A 20300-nucleotide genomic window follows, 5' to 3' on the forward strand; every position below is an offset into this window, starting at 1 on the left:
ATAGACCTAGAGTCTGTCATACAGAGTGAAGTAAGTCAGAAAGAGAGAGACAAATACCGTATGCTAACACATATTTATGGAATTTAAGGAAAAGAAATGTCATGAAGAACCTAGGGGTAAGGCAGGAATAAAGACACAGACCTACTAGAGAATGGACTTGAGGATATGGGGAGGGGGAAGGGTAAGCTGTGACAAAGCGAGAGAGAGGCATGGACATATATACACTACCAAATGTAAGGTAGATAGCTAGTGGGAAGCAGCTGCATAGCACAGGGAGATCAGCTCCGTGCTTTGTGACCGCCTGGAGGGGTGGGATAGGGAGGGTGGGAGGGAGGGAGATGCAAGAGGGAAGAGATATGGGAACATATGTATATATATAACTGATTCATTTTGTTGAAAAAAAATGATGCAAATCCACAAGGCCATCACTTTGATTAATTGCATTCATATTTCTAGAATTATATCTGATTCAATAGATGGTATCACTCATTTTCTTTCAATAAATTTTCTTAAATTATATATTTTAGTTTCTTAATACTGTTTTTTTTTTGGTTTTTTTTTGTGGTACGCGGGCCTCTCACTGTTGTGGCCTCTCCCGTTGTGGAGCACAGGCTCCGGACGCCCAGGCTCAGCAGCCATGGCTCACGGGCCCAGCCGCTCAGCCGCATGTGGGATCTTCCCGGACCGGGGCACGAACCCGTGTCCCCTGCATCGGCAGGTGGACTCTCAACCACTGCACCACCAGGGAAGCCCCTCCCATTCATTTTGAGCACCACCGATAGCTCATTTAATAATATTTTTTTCTAATTTTTTACTGATTTTTCCAACAATTCCTCTAAATTCTTGGGGAAATTTTTGAAGATAATTTTCATCTCTTCTTTAAACAAAGTTTTTGTGTGTGTTCTTCATGTGTCTCCTGTCACCTGTTCTTCCTGCCATTCCTGTTTCAGTGCTTTTGGTTCAGCCTGTTCAGGTGTTCCCCTCTCTTCTGGTAGCACATCTTTATATATATCATAGTAGCACTATATAACATTTTTTTCATCAAAAAGCTCCTCATTTCTCTTTTTGTTTTCAGTTTGTGTCATAGAGCAGAAGCAGAGAAATTAGTTTTCTATAAATCAATCCCTGAAGAAATTGAATTGTCTAGTTTAAAATATCTTTTGAGAAAAGGCAACATCTGTGATGTAGGAAAGGAATTTGAAATAAAGGAAATTATTTTTGAAGTATCATATCTTTTTTCACTATTAGTGAATGGTATACGCTAATGTTATCATTAAGTCTGTTAATCTAGAAGTTCCAAGCAAAATATTTAAGAGACTCTTGCTTCTTGTTTTTTAATAGGTATATGTGACATTTTGCTCTCATGTGCTAATATCTAAACTTAGGGTTTAATTCAAGAAAAAAGATAAATACTAAGCAGTTCATGGAAGGAAATATATTCATTCATTCAATTACTCCAGATAAAAACAAGTATCTGCAAATATTGACATATTTTATCTTATTTCATACCAAATAGTGAACAAAGTTTTGGAAGCTCACAGAAGCACTCAAAACCCTGATCCCTTATAACCTTTTATCCCCTCATCCTGTTTCTTGCTACAATATGTATGTTCTATGTCACATTGCAATACTTATTTTCTAAATACACTTTATACATTCTCAGATCTAGGCATTTCTGAGCTTTTTCCTTAATCCAAAATACTTTCCCATACAATGACCTCTTGAAGCCCTGTCTTCCTTCTTTGGTCAGCTAATACATTACATCATTTGAGGACTCTTCCAACAGGTCCTGCGGTTGGCAGAATTCTTCAGGAAAAAAAAAGGTCCTCTTAGGATTCCACACCCTAATCTCAGATACATGTGAATAAATGATATATCACTCCCTTAATAACATGTTTTTATAATGTAGTTGACCTTAACATAGGGATGTTATCTAAGTGAGACTGATCTAATCACACAAGTCCCTTTGAAAGCACTGAATTTTCTCCAGTTAGTACAAAGAAGAGGAAATCAGAAGGATTTGAGGCAAGAGAAGCAGCTCAGCCACAGTTTCTAGACATAAAAATGAAAGGGCCACATGCTAAGGAAGGTGGGCAGGCTCTATTTGCTGAGAGGTCCCTGGCTAACAGCCAGCAAGGAAACAGAATTCTCCGTCCTACAGCTGCAAAGAAAAATTCTGCCAACAACATGGATAAGTCTGGAAGAGAATTTCTCCCAAGGACCTCCAAATAAGAACCCATCTAGGCCAACATCTTGAATCTGGTCTTTAGAGACCCTAAGCAAAGAAACCAGCCAACTCCAACAAGACTTTAGACTTACAGAACTGTGATATAAATAAATGGATATTGGGTATTGTTTAAGCTGCTAAATTTGTGGTAAATTGTTATTTAGTAATCGAAAACTTATACGCTCCCCCATCCCCCAAATTAAGCTTTTCAATCCTTCCTTTCAGTAGGAAAGATTCCTTTCACTCATGCATAAATCCTTCTACTCTTCCAAGTCTCTCTCCCTTATAAGAAAATCTTAGAATGTAGGGGATATACCTTTGCCATATTTATTTATATCCCACATATAAGACATTATCTAAAAGTAGATATTCTATTGAAGATATTTTAACAAATGTTATAAATACTGTTCTTTATGCTGTTCTTCCATATTTGATGTTGCTTCTAAGAAAAAGTAGGTCAGCATAGTTCCAAGAGGCAGTTTGGATAGTCTTCTTCCATCTCATGCATCTAATCTCATGATAACAGAAAAAGTGACTCATAAGTACCTGTTTCCTAGATGTGCACCTTACTTCACAGTACTTGATATTCTCAACTTATATGCCTATATACTCAGGTTTCAGTGAGGTAGAGTTCATTTTTTTCCAATATAAAAATACAAGTCTTCCTCAGAAATTTGATGAAGGTATAACAGTTATTTATATTTCAGGTAGAAAAAATTTATAGGATCTTTTTTGATATTGTGTATTTTTGATTCAAAGGATAGAGTCATCATTTCCTGTTGTATTGTTTCTATAATTTACATATCAAATACTTCATAATTAACTTGTAAAAGTTGTAAATAATCTTCAAATTTTGCTACACTGTGATAAATTACTAACTGTGGTAAACTATATATTTGTCACGAAGAACTGTATTTAGATTATTATGGTTATGAAAAATTTGATTGAAATATTTGCTCATATATAGAATTCTCACACTGATAGTAATTGCTCAAAGTAAAAATCTTTTTATCCATTACACAATGTACTTCATATAATGCACACATGGTTATCAACCTTCAAGGCCACTTTGCTCATTTACCCTTTTAGCTTCATTAAAGTACCTATGTTATTAAGAACAGTCAGAGCTTCTTTAACAATTCCATACACAAAATTTTTCTGAATTATTATTCAATTGAAATAAACTATTTCAAAATACTTGTGAAGAACATAAACACACAAAATACCAGAAAATAAAGCTTTTGAATTGCCTATATATATATTATATATAACATATATATATAAAATATATATAATAACTATAATCTGAGAGCATGGCAATGTATTGACAGCCTCCCTTTTGATGACGACAAATCTAGGGACATCTATAGGGCTTTTAAGTCACATCTCACACTTTCCAACTCTTATTTTCTTTCTATTTTTTCAAAGGTCTAGAAATTTTCTCTTCCAAGATTTACTTCCTACTGTATTCATGAATTTGTAAGATGAAGAATTTGCACAGTTCTGCAGTAAGGGTTGCCAAAGCAGAGCAGCAATAAAGCTTATCAGTTAAGAGCACAGGCTCTACAGCTGCACTGCTTGCTCCTGCCTATGTGGCCTTGGTCAAGTCACCAAATATCTTCATGCCTCAGTTCTGGCAAATTTTAAGTGGAAAAAATTATCTTACAGTATCAATTATCTTATAGGTTTGTTGTGAGAATTAAATAAGGATTAATATATACAAACCTTTTAGAACATTATTTGACACAGTAATAAATATATAAATAAGAGGTTCTTTACCTGCAATTATAAAATGTTATGTAGTGCCCCTAGAAAGTGTCTGATAACAACTTCTTCATTTTATAGCAGGAGAAACCCATGGGCAGCACGGTAGAGTGAAAAACATAGTTTCAGGTTCATAGAGTCTATCTTTTGACTCAGGGATAAGCCATCCCCTTGGGGTAAGTTATTTAACCTTTTCTAACTCTGAATTTCATCATCTTTACAATAATATGTAGAATTTTGTTATCTGATGATATAGCTTAATTATTTCAGTATCACTGGAATAAAAAAGATTTTCAACAACTTTAGCCCTTTCCCCACGTTCCTTCTGCAACCCATTCTTTAAATATCTGTATTCTCAGAGGATCCAGCATTTTTTAAATTCTCATTATACACTTTCTGGGAAATATCATGAATTCTAATATGATTTATCCTATTAAGTAAATAACATCCAAATTTGAACACTTTCCCACCTCCAGACTAACTACTTGACATATATTCACCCATAGTCATTTTCAGATTGACAGAAACCAAAAAAATTCAGTATCTTACTTTAAGGCACATTACCTCCAAGGCTCTTGTAGTCATTTATTTTAACCCCTGCATTAAAGTAATCATTAATTCCTCCTTTTAGTCCAACTCATACAATATAATAATGCTGTTGGAATCTGCTTCAAAAATGAGTTACAGGGCTTTCCTGGTGGCGCAGTGGTTGAGAGTCCGCCTGCCAATGCAGGGGATGAGGGTTCGTGCCCCGGTCCGGGAGGATCCCACATGCCGCGGAGCGGCTGGGCCCGTGAGCCATGGCCGCTGGGCTCGTGCGTCCAGAGCCTGTGCTCTGCAGCAGGAGAGGCCACAACATTGAGAGGCCCACGTACAGCAAAAAAAAAAAAAAAAAAAAAGAGTTACATATGAAGACCTTTCTCCCTACCTGAATGTTATTTCTTACTAGGTCTTTTACAGCAACTCTCCTTTTGAGTTGCCTGGCACCAATTTCAGTGTTTATTGATCACCTATTATGTGCTGGGTTTTGAGGATACAGCACTGAAAAGAACCCAGGTTCCTGTTCTTGAGTTCATTGGTAATTTCAATATGGTATGAAATGTTTGACAGTAAAGATAAACATAAGGTAGTGTTTGGGGGCCTAAGCCAGTCTCACAGTAAGCGGAGACATCCTAGATAAAGTAAACCCCACTTGATGTCCAAGTAGAATTTTACTTTTGTACTCTAACCTTTGATCACTTTTTATTTCTTAACTTTTACTTTTCTTTACCAGGCTTTTATAAATGTATGGCCTTTTTACATATCATGCTATTGCCTGAAATATTGTTTCCATCTGAACTCATATTCTTCTTTCAAGATCCTTTTCAAAATTCTATTTCACATTGACAATTTTTCTGTTGTGCCCCCTTTTATCTGCTTATTTTCTAGCTTTCACCCTGATTTGCTCTTATTTATTTATTTAGATTTCTTTTCTAACACACTGAAGTGAGTGTTATTTCTATATTTCCAGAGCTTAGTTCCTCTTACTCAGTAGGTGCTTGGTTATATTAATGCCAGGAATACTGATACAATAATTTAAAATGAATATATTTGGGAATTAAGTTGTACCAGTTAAAGTGCTAAGGGTCTTACCTGTTAAACAAGATCTATTTTTATTCTCATTCCATAGTTGAAAGAAGAGAGGAGAGTAGAAGACTGAGAAATTTGCTCAAGGTCACAGAGCAGATAAGGATCAGATGGGATGGGACCAGTACACTTCTAACTCCTAAGGACAGGCTCTGAACCACTGTTATGTTGAATGATCAGCAAAAGTTATTTAGGATCAAAGTAGCTTTCACAAAAGGGATAATTCCAAACTTACATGTCTGACTGACCTTTCTCTTTTAAACGGCTGAAAATATGATCTTTTAGATAATCTCTTACCCTTATTGCATCATTTTTCTTTGTGTGTGCAGTAATTTGTTCTGGGTTTGTAGGAAATCAGTCAATCTATATTAACATGGTAGATCGAATTCTGAGATAGAGTACAAATATTTTATATTCTTTTAAATTACAGCATTGCCTTTGTGGATTGTTGAGATCTAGCCTAGCAAATCATTGATTTTATTCATTCACTTATTAATTCTATAAACATGTATTATGACCCCACTATGTGTCTGGAGTTGTCCTAGTTGTTGGGGAACCTATAGCAGGAGGATATTACACATTGGTCACCATTTGCAATATAGTCCTATTATGGAGGTATACACATGTATAAAGAGACTTTTTTAATGTTATCAAATTCAGCCTATGGAAGAAGTAACTTCAAAAAGCTTCATGAAGTATTAGCCAGGAAAGGAAGAATGAAAGGGCCAACAGATGATTCAGGAGTTTGGTAAAAGAAGGAAGGCAGTCACATCAAGGAATTGCAAATGATCCATATAACTAGAGCACAGGGTGCATGTTGAAGAGCAATGAAGGCATAAGCTGGAGAAGCTTTTCTTTCTGAACACTGTGAGCAGCTGAGAGGAAATTAAAGGACTAGAGTGAGGACACAATTTGTATTTTAGATAGAATATACTGGAGAAAGGAGAACATATGAAGAAAACATTTTGGCTGGAATGGTGTAAATGTTGTTATTGGTTATCAAGAGAAGGGCTATGAAAGGATGTACAAGTTTGAGGTATCTGTTGGGCATCCTGATGTTTATTACTCAGGTCCCAAGCAGTAAACTATGGCACACTCTAAGGAAGGGGTTACCAAACTATGGCCCAGTTACCAAATCAGGCCTGCTGCCTATTTTTTATAAACCATGAGCTAAGAGTGGTTTTTATAGATGAACATTTCTATTTAATTTGATGATAGGGAACACTAACCATAAAATCCAGTCAAGCAATATGTTATCCCCTGCCCCCCAAAAACTAATCCCACTCTTCTCATTACTAGACAATTATTATAAAAACATATTCAATTATTATATTTTGAACAGTCAAAAATAAAGTGTAGTTTTGATATAATAATATACTCAATTTTGACTCTTGGCTTGCAAAGTCTGAAATATTTGCTATCTGGCCCTTTAAAGAAAGTTTGTTGACGCTTTCTCTAAGGAGTAATTAAAATATTTAATTAAGGGATTTTTAAGAAAGAAATGGGCAAGATTAATGGGACTAGGAGTGAAAGTAAATCACCCAGGGATTAGGAAGCACAGGAAGTCGTTATCATCTCATGGACCTAAAGGCCAAAGGAAAGAAGACTTTATTGGCATTCAGTTGGAGATAAAGTCCCAGAAGTGATGCTGCCTCACAGGAGCCATGAAATTAATGAATTCAGCTACTGCAAACCTCTTCACAGCAGGGAGTAATAAATAACCTGACAAGTTTGCAGAAATGATACCCTGATCTCTCTCTCCTGTCTTTTTCAATCTCTCACAATGCCTCTCATTGGCCAAATCCATCAGAAAGTCAGGAGGCAAGGGAGCCCAGTACTCCACAGAGTACAGCTTCCCAGGTCACAGATATGATGGAAAAGAATGGGGACTGGATTTGTAGTGACAAATAGAGAATTGCCAGTACAAAATGCAAAATATTAATAGGTATTTGGATATAGGCATATAGAATGCAGAAAAGAAAACTGGGCAGAACACGTAGGTTTTAGAAGCTTTAGGCACTTGGTGGTTATTGAATTTATTGATCTATATAAGGCTTTTCAAGATTACTTCCAGTTAGAAGAGGATGTGGGGTGAAAACAAAACCATAAGTAACATAGGCATTTAATAAATAAAGAAGAATGGCTTGCAAAGAAGTTATAAAGAGGAAAAAATATTAAAAGCTAAAAAGAATGCCTCCTGAATTATATGAGTTTAATAAAGATGCATGAATTAATTGATTGCTATCCAAGTGCTTGTGGTTTAAAAAGGAAAGGTAAATAATATATGAATTCAACCACTTTGGCTCAAAATGTATATTTGTGTGAATACAGATCCTAATTTCAAAATAATTCTCAAATTCTACCATCCTTCACTACCATTATGGCTAACATTCTGCAGGAGTCAACAACAATTCTTACCTAATCTACTGCAGCAGTGTCCAAACTGACTCTGAATTTCCACCTGTGTTCTACAATGTATTTATCACACAACAGCCTGAATGAACTTTTGATAAATGTTACTTCATTCTCTTGTTTCAAATCCATTTGAAACACTGTCTTCACATTTAAAATACAACCCAAACTTCTTCTTATGGCTCCTCAGAAGAAGAAGAGTGTTCCTGAATTTTCTGTATTGAAGACCTCTATCCATTTTATGGCCCTCATTCTGTTTCATTCTAATTCATAGACTTTACCACCATTTGAAATTGTGTTGTGTTTTCTTCTCTATTTTCTGCATTTCATTGTAAAGAAGGCTTGTTGAAGATTACACAGTTATCTCCCTGTTCATGTCTCTATCTCCAGTGTTTATGTATCGAGTGGGGGATTGAATTCCATCATTGCCAAGTAGCTTGATTAGAACACCCACCATTCCTGAATCTCAAATAAAAGTACAACTATACTGATGGATTATTAGATGCATGGCTATACACATTTGTTAGTAGGGATTAAAGACAAAGCAACAGGTGAGCAGGGGTTGGAGATAAGCATGATGAAGCCATAAACATTCTGTGCCTATGTGCCTTTATTGGCAGAAGATGCATTTGTTCTTTGAGGTTCCTCTCCTTTCATAATTAATTTCTGGTAGTTCCTCTGATATGTTTCCATTATTTGCAGACCCAAACTTATATCACTATTACTTCTGACAACCTCAGCCCATCTCATCAAGTCACTGGACCTTGTTTCTAGTCCAAGTGTGGACCCAAGCCACTTCCTTTATTTCCCGAAGGCCCAGCAGAGACCAAGACTGTAGTCAATAATGAACTGCAGCTAACACTGTGTTCAGGGACCCCTTGTGTTAACAAGGCCTAATAAGTGAATCTCAGGGCTTCTTCCTAAATCAAGTTAGATTCCTATATAACAGGAAGCCAATAACAATTTCTATATCTTTACTTTCAGAGACCTAGCTTCCAAATTATTCAGACCTCAAAAGCAAAAGCATCCTCTCTTTCTCACATAAAGTGTTCAGATTCCATAGCAGAAGGGCCTCAAGTGAGGACACTTGTGTTCTCCAGAGGAAATATCCCACACCCAAAAGGTGGTTGACTTCAAGAGACCAGAACAAAATAATCAGAGTAATCAACAGTGCAATTCCCAAAGTCTAGATTTTTACATATTAAATAGATTCAGTTACATCAGTTACATTTTAAGTAATATCTGATCCTATGCATAGTTATGAAAAATGCATCTCTAATTCTTCAAGGGCACAGACTGCTTAAGACAAATTTAATATATGTTTCTCAACAAAACACAGTCATATCTCTCAATCTTCAGCTTCTGAATTCAGATTTATAGTGATATCTCAGTTTTCTCCAAGAATAATAGGCAGGCACTTGCTTTAAATTAGTCTAAAAAAGGCCCACCATGGTAATTTTTTTTCCCAAAACCCAGGAATTCCCTTCCAGAAGTAATTCATTCTCTTCCTCCAGATGCTGAAACTGCCAACAATCCATAAAGGTCATTTCCCTCGATTTGAACATAGAAGTTAATAAATCAATATATTTCTCACCAGCTACCTAGTTATAATATATATCATATAGAATCACTTCCTACTGCTTAAAAGTCTTACAAGTCCTCCTTTGCCTATTAAATAAAGTCTAAAGTCCTTAACTAATTTCACAGGTTGCTTTATAACATTTCTGTAACCCACCTATTTTTTTATATTTCCTGCTACCACCTTACCAGTCTGTTCTCTATTATCTTGCCATCCAGAAAAAACTCATTTACCTCTTCATATCTTTAATTAAGTATTTCTTAAGTGCAGAGTATGAAGCATGCCATGCTGTTTGGGGGCTGGGGATCCAGTAAGATTAAACCACATCCATGCCTTCAAAGAGCTTAAGATCTAATAAATAAATCAGACACTAAAACATACATAAATATGAGAGTTTGAAAAAAGGAAAGGAAGAACACGATGTTCCAAAACTTTTAACATGGAAATGTAAACTAGTTTTGGACATCAAGGAAAGCCTCATTGTAGAAATATTCTTATCATGAGAATTAAATAAGTAAAATTTTCCCATATTTGGTGCTTAGGGAATAGGAGGAAACTGTTCAAAAAGAGAAGGAACTTTTCATGCTGTTGTATTTTACTGGCTTTCTTACCTGCCTATACAGTGAGTTCTCTCTCAAATGTCTTTGTGACCATATACAAAATGCAACCCCCATTTTAAAGCCTTCCCAAAATCTCAGCCTGCATTTGTCATGCTTACCAGCTTATATTTCCATTGATATAATCATTGATTACATATTCTGTGTTGCCCCCTAGATAAAAATGTCTTTAAGAGTGGAGAATCATACAAGGTTTTAACCTCTCCACACCCTTCCAGGTCTTAGTAGAACCTAGTAGGTGACAGTAATATGAGTTCAATTAAGGGAAATTTTGGTCTAAAGAGGCTCAGTTACCTGCCTAACTCAAACAACAAGTTAATGCAAAGTCCAGATGAAACCTAAGCCTTCTAGTTTTGAATCCTGTGTTTTCCATCAATATTTCATGAGGTTATTAGTTTTGATACTATTGCCCTAATTTTCAGAGCTTCTGATTCTGTGGAAGATTTTCTTTTAATGGAAATAGAGCAAACAATCCCAATCAGGAAGCTGAGATCGTGAAAAGTTGTCTTGAGGTAAGAAAACACTGGAATGAAATGTTCATTTTCTGCACCTCTGCATTCTTACAACAAACAGGAAAGCTTTCTGCATGCCTTAGTAGGTTTGTGTGCAAAGTACTTGGATTGCCTTCCCCAGCTTCATTCTACTCTCCTTCTATTCAAAGACAATAGGGTTTTTTAAAAAATTCCACCTTAATTTGTAGCTAAAATACTGCATGTAAATTAAGATTTATCAATTAGATGCACTTGTGTGAAAATCAGACAATGGGATGGCTGGTAGCATTTTCAGATGCTAAAGGAAGACAGAAATTCTCTGAGAGAAGTGAGTGATAGCCAGAACTGGCCTGCACACCTATTGCTGGTCACCAGTTATGAGTGTGGCATGTGCAAACCTGACCTTCTCCGGCTCTTTGGCAGTAGTAGTGGTGAGGTCTAAAATCCAAAGACCTAATAGCAATGTACTAACTTGTATTTATCTATCCCTTCCAAAGATTAGATAAGTATCCAAATCCCTGGGTTCAATTGTTTTCTGGTAGATGTACTTGGGAAATTTGTTTTCTGGGTAGTCCTGACTAATACAGAATATTCAATAATATTTGCCAGCAGATTCACCTTTAAAAAGTCTTACATGATCTTTGTGTCTTTACTTCCTTATATATTGCCCAGAGTGCCATGGCTCTATGTTAAAATATATGAGATAACATGGAGATTGTTGGATATTCCCCAGGAGCTGACACCAGGAAGTAAACTAAATCTGGACATATTTTATGATTAAGAGGACTTCTATGGATTTAAGAGTAATCATCAAATGCATAAACAACAGTGATTAATCAAAATCCATTTCATAATGTCCCAAACTGTTTCTAATTGGTTAAGCTCTTTACATACTTTAGTATTTTAGCATCTTAAATATGACTCTCAATTAGTATGCACTTTTATTACCCCTAAATATAGTACTTAAATGACATTGAACATCATCAGAAAAAATAGTCTCCTACTGCTTCCTAAGTGCTGAGTCAAAGGCAAGGAAGTTATGAAAAATAAATGAGGTAAAGCTGAGATGCTTATTCTCAAAGCAGGAGGCACTAATCTTGTAACAATGCTCTGTTCCACTAACATTGTTATTGCTGCCACAGGGAGTGATTGATGGGAGTTTAATCATTTTATCTAATAGCTCCAGGTATCAGAGAATGATATGTGCTACACTACAGATTTTAGAACATTTCAAAGTTTTCCAAAAGTAAAAAAATCAGGTACAAAGCTGCAATTTTTTCCTTTCTTTCACCTGAAATAATTTGGGGGTCCTCTGATACTAATTACACAGAACTCAAGATTATATATCTTTCTGTTGGAGGAAAAAAATAGTAATTGAGTCCAAATGTTAGATTATTCCTACTGACAGATAAAGGTAACATACTCCTAACTATGTGTTTCAAGTGGTGAGCATTTAAAATAAACAAGATAATTTTGCACTCATTTGACAACATTACACAGTTTAATACAAACTCTTGTAAACATAGGCAATATATAAATGACACTGGCCATATTTCTTTTTTTTATTTTTTAGAGAACCTTTTTTTATTAGTTTAGGATTAACTAGATAGTTTAACTAGTACTTGGTTTACCTGATGCCAAACAATCTAATAATAACATATCTAATTGTTATGCTAATATCCAATGTCAGTTTATTTATCTAATCCATAGGAGAGAGAGACTGAACTCAACTCCAGTGAAATAAGAGATAGGAGAGTTTTTAAGTGCTTTAGTGGAGAGGACTAGAGGACATTGTGGGGAGGTTCGTCACTGTGATCAAGAGATCTGTATTTTCTAATAGACTTCTATTGAATTAGGGCCTTACCCTCCCACAGAGACTAGGAAACAGAGGCTCTGTCTTTCCTGATGATTATATTTCAAAGAGGTGGATCCCAGGTCTTTGAGAAAGACATTCTTGAGTTTTAAAACTGGCAAGAGACTGGAGATTTACATGTCAAAGGGGCAGAGAAAGAATTTACAATTGCAAATTCCCTAAAGTAAATGCTCAAAGAAAAGAAAGGTCAGGGGTCTGGAGTCAAGAAGAAACCTGCCTAACATTTAGCCCAGTTGAAGGGAATGCTAAGACCAGACCCTCTTGGTCACTAACCATATGGAAAAATATCAATAATTGACTGGAAAATTCTTATTTGATTACAAAACTATAGCTTATTAAGTTAAAGAAAATAAGGGCTTAGAGTTTTGATTCAAACACATATTTTTAAGGTAACATGACAATATAGATTGCTTCAAACTTACGCTATTGCCAGTTCACTGATATTTCCCTTTTAGGATAACAGTGTGCCATTTAAAGTCACTTTATTTTCTTATCTATTCATCCGTCCATCCATCTGTCCATCCCTCCCTCCCTCCCTTCATCCTATGTTATACTGACCTATTCAGAATTTGACATATAGTAAATATCTTTAAATTCCTCCCTACATTCTACAATCCACTAATTTAACAAAATTCCATTCAAATGATTTTATATTTTGACGTTTTAACATAGAAAATATGTATTTTATATATTTATCCCTGCTGGGCTTATTTTGTTTGTTCTAAAGTTGTGTTTCTACTTCAACAAATAATGCTCTTTTTCACTATTCTGGTTATTTCTTGGTAATAAGACTCTTTTGCCTAAACAGTACATCTTAAACTATATGCCCACTTTGTTTTCATCTTTCCTGGCTGTATGGTCTTAATCTTGTGAGATTTTTGTCATTTGAAACCGTTATCTTCATCACTTTTGTTTCTTTGTGTACCTTTTCCTGTTGTTTCCTAGTTCTTAAAATGTTCTAGTAACAAGTTTTAGGCTAATCAAATGCTTGAACAAGGATTATATTTATTTTTACTTAAAAATGTTTCCTACTAATGCCTTCTGTTATACTTAATCTTTCAGCTCTACATTTTGAAGCATTTTTTTAAATGGGTTTGCAGTTTAAGCTTGCCCATCTCCACAATTAAAGAATTATATGATTATTCTATTAATTTTACTTGGATAAAACATACGCTTTATGCCTGACTCTTCAGTTAAATTGCTTATTTTTATCTTAAAATTTTTTCAGGATAATTTTAATACTTTTAAGAACACTATATAGGAACATATTTTTTTGAGTACCGTCTAATGGCCAGGTGCTATGATAAGCAACTTACATAGATTACCTCATTCAATTCTCAGGACTGGACTATTATTAGCTTATAATATCATGATATTATGCCCATTATTAGATTCTATGATCCTCATGTTTGTACTGCAAAAAATAAAAGTACATTTGAAGCTTGCTAAAATGCAGGTTTTCTAAGTCCAACAAGAGACATTTAACTTGATATATCTGGAACTATTGCATCTATATATGCATCTATTACTTGACCCCAGGTAACTGTGAAGCAGATGAATTTCTAATCAGATCTTAAGGAAAAGAGTTTTACAGCAAATGATTTTAAGAAACATTAAACATTCATCAGCTCTCTATAGAATTTAAATCAAGTATAAAGAATAGTATATATGTAATGCCATAACCTTTTGATATTTCTCAATATTCTATGTAGTATATACTCATTAAAATTACAAATATTTTAATAAAAATTTATTTTAAAACTTCTTTCAAATTAAGTACCCATGTGTAAATTTCACTATTATTCTCTACTAATTCAAGATTATTTAGTTACATTTAAAATTTCACCTTTCATCAGTTAAAATCAAGATATTCAATTTTTATATTAATTCACTAATTTATTCACATGCATCCTGAAAGACCTTTATTAGATTGATTTTACATCCTTTGAGATTCTCATGTGTTCATCTTAGATGATTTGAAAATGGTATAGTGGGATGTTGTGTGTGTGTGAGAATAAATTCTTTCTATGAGCAACAGAAATGAAAGTTGTTCAGTTAGTCAATTCAGTCATTTCCATACCTCTTCCAAATAGACTTAAGTGACATTCACAGAATATCTTCTAAAGTTCATATAATCTGTTCAATTTTTTTTCTTTCTTTCTCAATGAGAAGGAAATAGTCACACGAGAGGTTTACAAACCCTTCTTTTCCATTACTGGGGATTTCCATCTGGGAAAGAAAGACGATGACATAACATGCTTACAGATCTGTACAAGATGATAGGTCTACTGAAAAACACACTAATGCTATTTACTAGTAGGAGAGATTTTTCTGTGGAATGCTTTTAGTAGGATGTACCTAATTTGCCTAAGATTGCTTATGGTAACCTGGAATGTGAAGATTTATAGAGCATGGTTCTCTGGAAAATGTCCTAAAAGGTATGTGACTATATGCTTATAAAATACAGATGTTGCATTATCAAAATAGCTCTTTCATCTTAAGTAAGGTAGATTCATATGTTAGAGAACTATCACAAAAATTTTGGCCATAATACATTTAGATGTAGGTAAGAAGGACCTGAAGAGCTATGGTTGGTGGTCCTTGTTTTCTCCCTGCTTCACTAGTGATTTGTAGTTACTTATATCCTTGATACATGGTAAAATCATTTACTTGAGTGAGTCTGATTTCAAAATTTAATTCTTTGTGTTTTCTCACTTATCATACATGACATACTTCCCAATTGGTTGTGATATACATTATTAATCAAAATGATAGTTTATTTCACGACGGTGGAGAAATTTATCAGGTTAAATATTTACATTCATATTTATCAGTATTTTTATCTGTCCATCTATATTTACTTTTATCTATATCTACAACTGTGTCCATGTGTATATCTATATATATCTAGATATAGATATAAAGATATGTGTTTACATATGTAATATATACTTACACTTTCTATCATGAGTATATGTGTTTTTTAGTGAAAATAAAATATAATAGTTTGATAATGTGCATTCAGACACATAATTAAGAATTTTAAATATTTTACATATTTGCAACCTAAAAACAAAGTGTGGCAGGGGCAGTTTTGGAGGCTAACTTATAGTAAATCACCAGCCTCCACCTCTCGCTAATGGGATGTAACTGAACAGAGCCACATCCAGGGAAGTAACTGGGGCAAAAATGTACTTCACCTTGAAAAGCTTCTGGGGTGAAGATTTATTTTTTTTTTTAGAGATTAAGGAACAAGATTTCATTAGGATGGGCATTTTAAGTAAAAGATGTGTGCTTATCTTGCATAACTGACAGTATCTCGTGTGCTTCACATGTCTGTCAACCTCCTGAGATTCTTGCAACCAGCATTAACAAAACAAGCATCCATGGATCCTTATTTCATCTTCTCAACTATCCTACTTGTTGTCTTCATATAAAAGGGAACTCAAACATGGTAAAGTCAGAGTTTGTTCTTTTGATGCCCATTATTTTGATGTATTATTTTAATTAATATAAACTTAATAATTTTAATTGATTTCTTTCTTAATGCCTGTCCTCCCTCCTTGCTGAAGAGGGATGATAAAGACTGAAAGACAAATAATAGCACAACCCTATCATTATTTATTTTTGCCTTAGCAAATGGAGTTACTAAACTCAGACATACTTAGAGTAGCGTCTTGTGAGAGCAGCACTGGTGTGAATTCAACCTAGATTAGATAAATTAACAAGCATATTAATTATTTTAAATATCCACATAAAAAGAGATATACATCAATTAATTTTGTTGAGGCATTCTAAGATCATAAGAACCTATCTGTATTGATCACAGAAGAGTGATACTACTTTAAAACTTGTGGTTCCCCTGAAGTTTATACAAATCTTTTACAAGCTGTTGCTACCTAGAATGGTTCTATATAAAGTGTCATTCAGGATTGTTGCTAGTGATCATGAATTGTTTGTTTTTGGTCCATGACGACATAAGTACAGAAATTGAAAGTAAGTATTTAGAAACTTTTATAGCAATTTGACATTGATGCAACAACCTAAAATGGGAGCAGTGAGCTTGTCTTATGGAACAAGTTATAGTCCAGTTAGTGGGCTGTCAGTGTCACAAGTGGAAAAAATTATGTGCTAGGAACATTTTACAACACTGATGCTTTAAGGTAAGTTTGCCATATGTAAAAAAACAAAACAAAACAAAAAAGTAAAAATAATACAATATCAAAATTATTTCACTGAAAGAATTTAACTATAAAGTTTAGTGACTGCAGAAAGATTGAAGACAGGCATGAAACGTGTAACATCACTGAGTTATTTTTGAACAAAAACTGAAGTGAATATTCTGTGCTTTATTAAATTATACTAAAAACCTCCTTTCAGTTCCCAATGAATTGGATATTAAAAAAATAAAATATGAACTGGTGATTCAACACATATTGAGAAGCTTTGACCTACAGCATAGCTTGCGGCCACCTGAATCAAGGCAGCAAAAGCTCCCTTGGGTCAGCTGGGATCCTTTGCATATGAAAGCACTCGGACATTTTTTATCTAGAAAAACAAGGACCAAAGTAATTGCAAAATGGGTGGAACAATTATCAGAACAGATTTGACTCATCTCCAATATATTTATGATGCATATTAACCACTTCATTTCTTGATTATTTTCATAACTAAATCACTTATCACATATCTGAATCCATTACTTTACTAATTAAGAAAATAAGCAACACTGATTGATGGCTATATGTTCTAACTGCAGATACTATTGCCTTCAACTGAAATTTTCAGCAGGAAAAATTTTAGATGTTAAATTTTAAAGTCTCTCTTTATCCATAAAACAAAAAAAATATTTAATATTTGAAGAAACGTGTTCAAGAGGAAAATTGTACCTAATTGCCAAAATATGTAAAATAATATTTCTAACTTAAAAATCCCAAGTCAACCAATGGCTATAGAAATGGTAGGGATAGATACATTTCTGACTCATCACTTTCAGTATGGTGGTAATGAAGCTACCAGGGTCACTGAAGACTGAGATCTGTATCAATTATTTTCTATTTGCACCAATTTCTCATTTTTACTTCCCTAGAGCCATACCATATTTCTAATTTAGCTGTTCAAAGCATAGAAACAGGATTTATAATTTGGTACACAATCTGAAGATAAATAATCCATCATATTGTGATAGATAACTCAAATTTTAGTTACTCAGATAAAACCACTTTCATTAAAAAACACATTATATATTAGGCAATCAAATCCCTTCATTAAATCCTATTAACAAAATTAATAAGCAATTCACCCAATGCATTGCTCTCTTTATCACTGGTTTACTTTGAATTATTAAACAAACCTCAGATTAGAAGACCCCATATGAATTTCAAATACCACATATTTATTTAACCAATAAATACTGCATATACCTTTGTGTATGCATGTGAAAAAAATTACAGTATTTGTTTTTCTTTCAAGGACAATAGAATCTGCTAGATTTAAGTACACCTAGTAAGTTGTGCTAAAGGATAGAAAGGAGAAAATAAATTCAGTTGCCAGCTAAGTGGTGACCTTCACCTACTCCAGAGACCCTAGGCACCCTGGGGAAAAAGGTACTGAAACTTTATTTTTTTGTTACAGCATTGCTACTTACTAGGTATCCCAGAATCAGGGTCTGCACGACTTAACTTTTATCCTTTGCTTTCTGTAGTTTTGTATATTTTAAAGATGTGAGAAAATAGATATGGCTGAAATAATGATGTTTTGAAACTGTAGATGAGATCCAACCTCAAGAGTTTCTAGTATTTCTCATCCCATTCCTTGATATTTCCTCACTTAAAATGTCAGTATTCCTTGTACAAAATAAACCACACTGCTACAAAATGCAGTGCTGTCACACATGGATGTTTTGAGTAGCCTTGAGGAGTTGGAATTTTCCCACATATAGCTTTTTTATCAAACGGTAGATGTTCAGAGAAAACAAAAAGTTGATTATTGTCCAACCAAAAGACATATACTGAAATAACTTAAGAGAGGGATACAAACTAATACTTACCATACTGGCTATTTTTCTTCAATTACAAAACAGAGAAAATAATTTTCTACCAACTTTGGTGCACCGTCTTTTACAAGCTTGGCTCCATCCTTACTTTTTCCAGGATGAACTAAACTTTAACAAGATGTTTTATTTTAGTGACAAAGTTTTAAAACTTTAATGACACAGTTGTAAGTTGCATAACACACTATTAAGACCAAGTCAAAGAATTAGAAAACGTAATTTTAGTTTTAAAAAAACTAAAACCACTGCCACTACTATCAATTTCTTTTTTAAAATTAAACTCAAATTTGAACTTCAAGTAAAGCTTAAATCGATCTTATATTCATATAAACTCATCTGTACCATAGGAATATATAAAAACTTGTTGAGAGGGCAGACAGCAGAAGGAAGAAAAACTGCAATCTGGCAGCCTGTGGGGAAAAAAAAAACACATTCACAGAAAGATAGACAAGATGAAAAGGCAGAGGGCTTTGTACCAGATGAAGGAACAAGATGAAACCCATGAAAAACAACTAAATAAAGTGGAGATAAGCAACCTTCCAGAAAAAGAGTTCAGAATAACGATAGTGAAGATGATCCAGGAATTTGGAAATAGAATGGAAGCAAAGATCGAAAAGATGGAAGAAATGTTTAACAAAGACCTAGAAGAATTAAAGAACAAACAGAGATGACCAATACAATAACTGAAATGAAAAATACGCTAGAAGGAATCAATAGCAGAATAACTGAGGCAGAAGAACGGATAAGTGACCTGGAAGACAGAATGGTGGAATTCACTGCTGCAGAACAGAATAAAGAAAAAAGAATGAAAAGAAATGAAGACAGACTAAGAGACCTCTGAGACAACATTAAACGCAACAACATTCACGTTATAGGGGTCCCAGAAGGAGAAGAGAGAGAGAAAGGACCAGAGAAAATATTTGAAGAGATTATAGTCGAAAACTTCCCTAACATGGGAAAGGAAATAGCCACCCAAGTCCAGGAAGTGCAGAGAGTCCCATACAGGATAAGTCCAAGGAGAAACACAATGAGACACATAGTAATCAAACTGGCAAAAATTAAAGACAAAGAAAAATTATTGAAAGGAACAAGGGAAAAATGACAAATAACATACAAGGGAACTCCCATAAGGTTAACAGCTGATTTCTCAGCAGAAACTCTACAGGCCAGAAGGGAGTGACATGATATACTTAAAGTGATGAAAGGGAAGAACCTACAAGCAAGATTACACTATCCGCAAGGATCTCATTCAGATTCGACGGAGAAATCAAAAGCTTTATGGACAAGTAAAAGCTAAGAGAAATCGGCACCACCAAACCAGCTCTACAACAAATGCTAAAGGAATTTCTCTAAGTGAGAAACACAAGAGAGGAAAAGGACCTACAAAAACAAACACATAACAATTAAGAAAATAGTCATAGGAACATACAAATCAATAATCACCATAAACGTGAATGGATTAAATGCACCAACCAAAAGACACAGGCTTGCTGAATGGATACAAAAACAAGACCCATATATATGCTCTCTACAAGAAACCCGTTTCAGACCTAGGGACACTTCCAGAGTGAAAGTGAGGGGATGGAAAAAGATATTCCATGCAAATGGAAATCAAAAGAAAGTTGGAGTAGCAATACTCATATCAGATAAAATAGACTT

This window comes from Delphinapterus leucas, chromosome 3, assembly GCF_059928025.1.
Source record: "Delphinapterus leucas isolate spDelLeu-1000000601 "Yukka" chromosome 3, BTC_Dleu_Yukka2, whole genome shotgun sequence".
Taxonomy (NCBI): domain Eukaryota; kingdom Metazoa; phylum Chordata; class Mammalia; order Artiodactyla; family Monodontidae; genus Delphinapterus; species Delphinapterus leucas.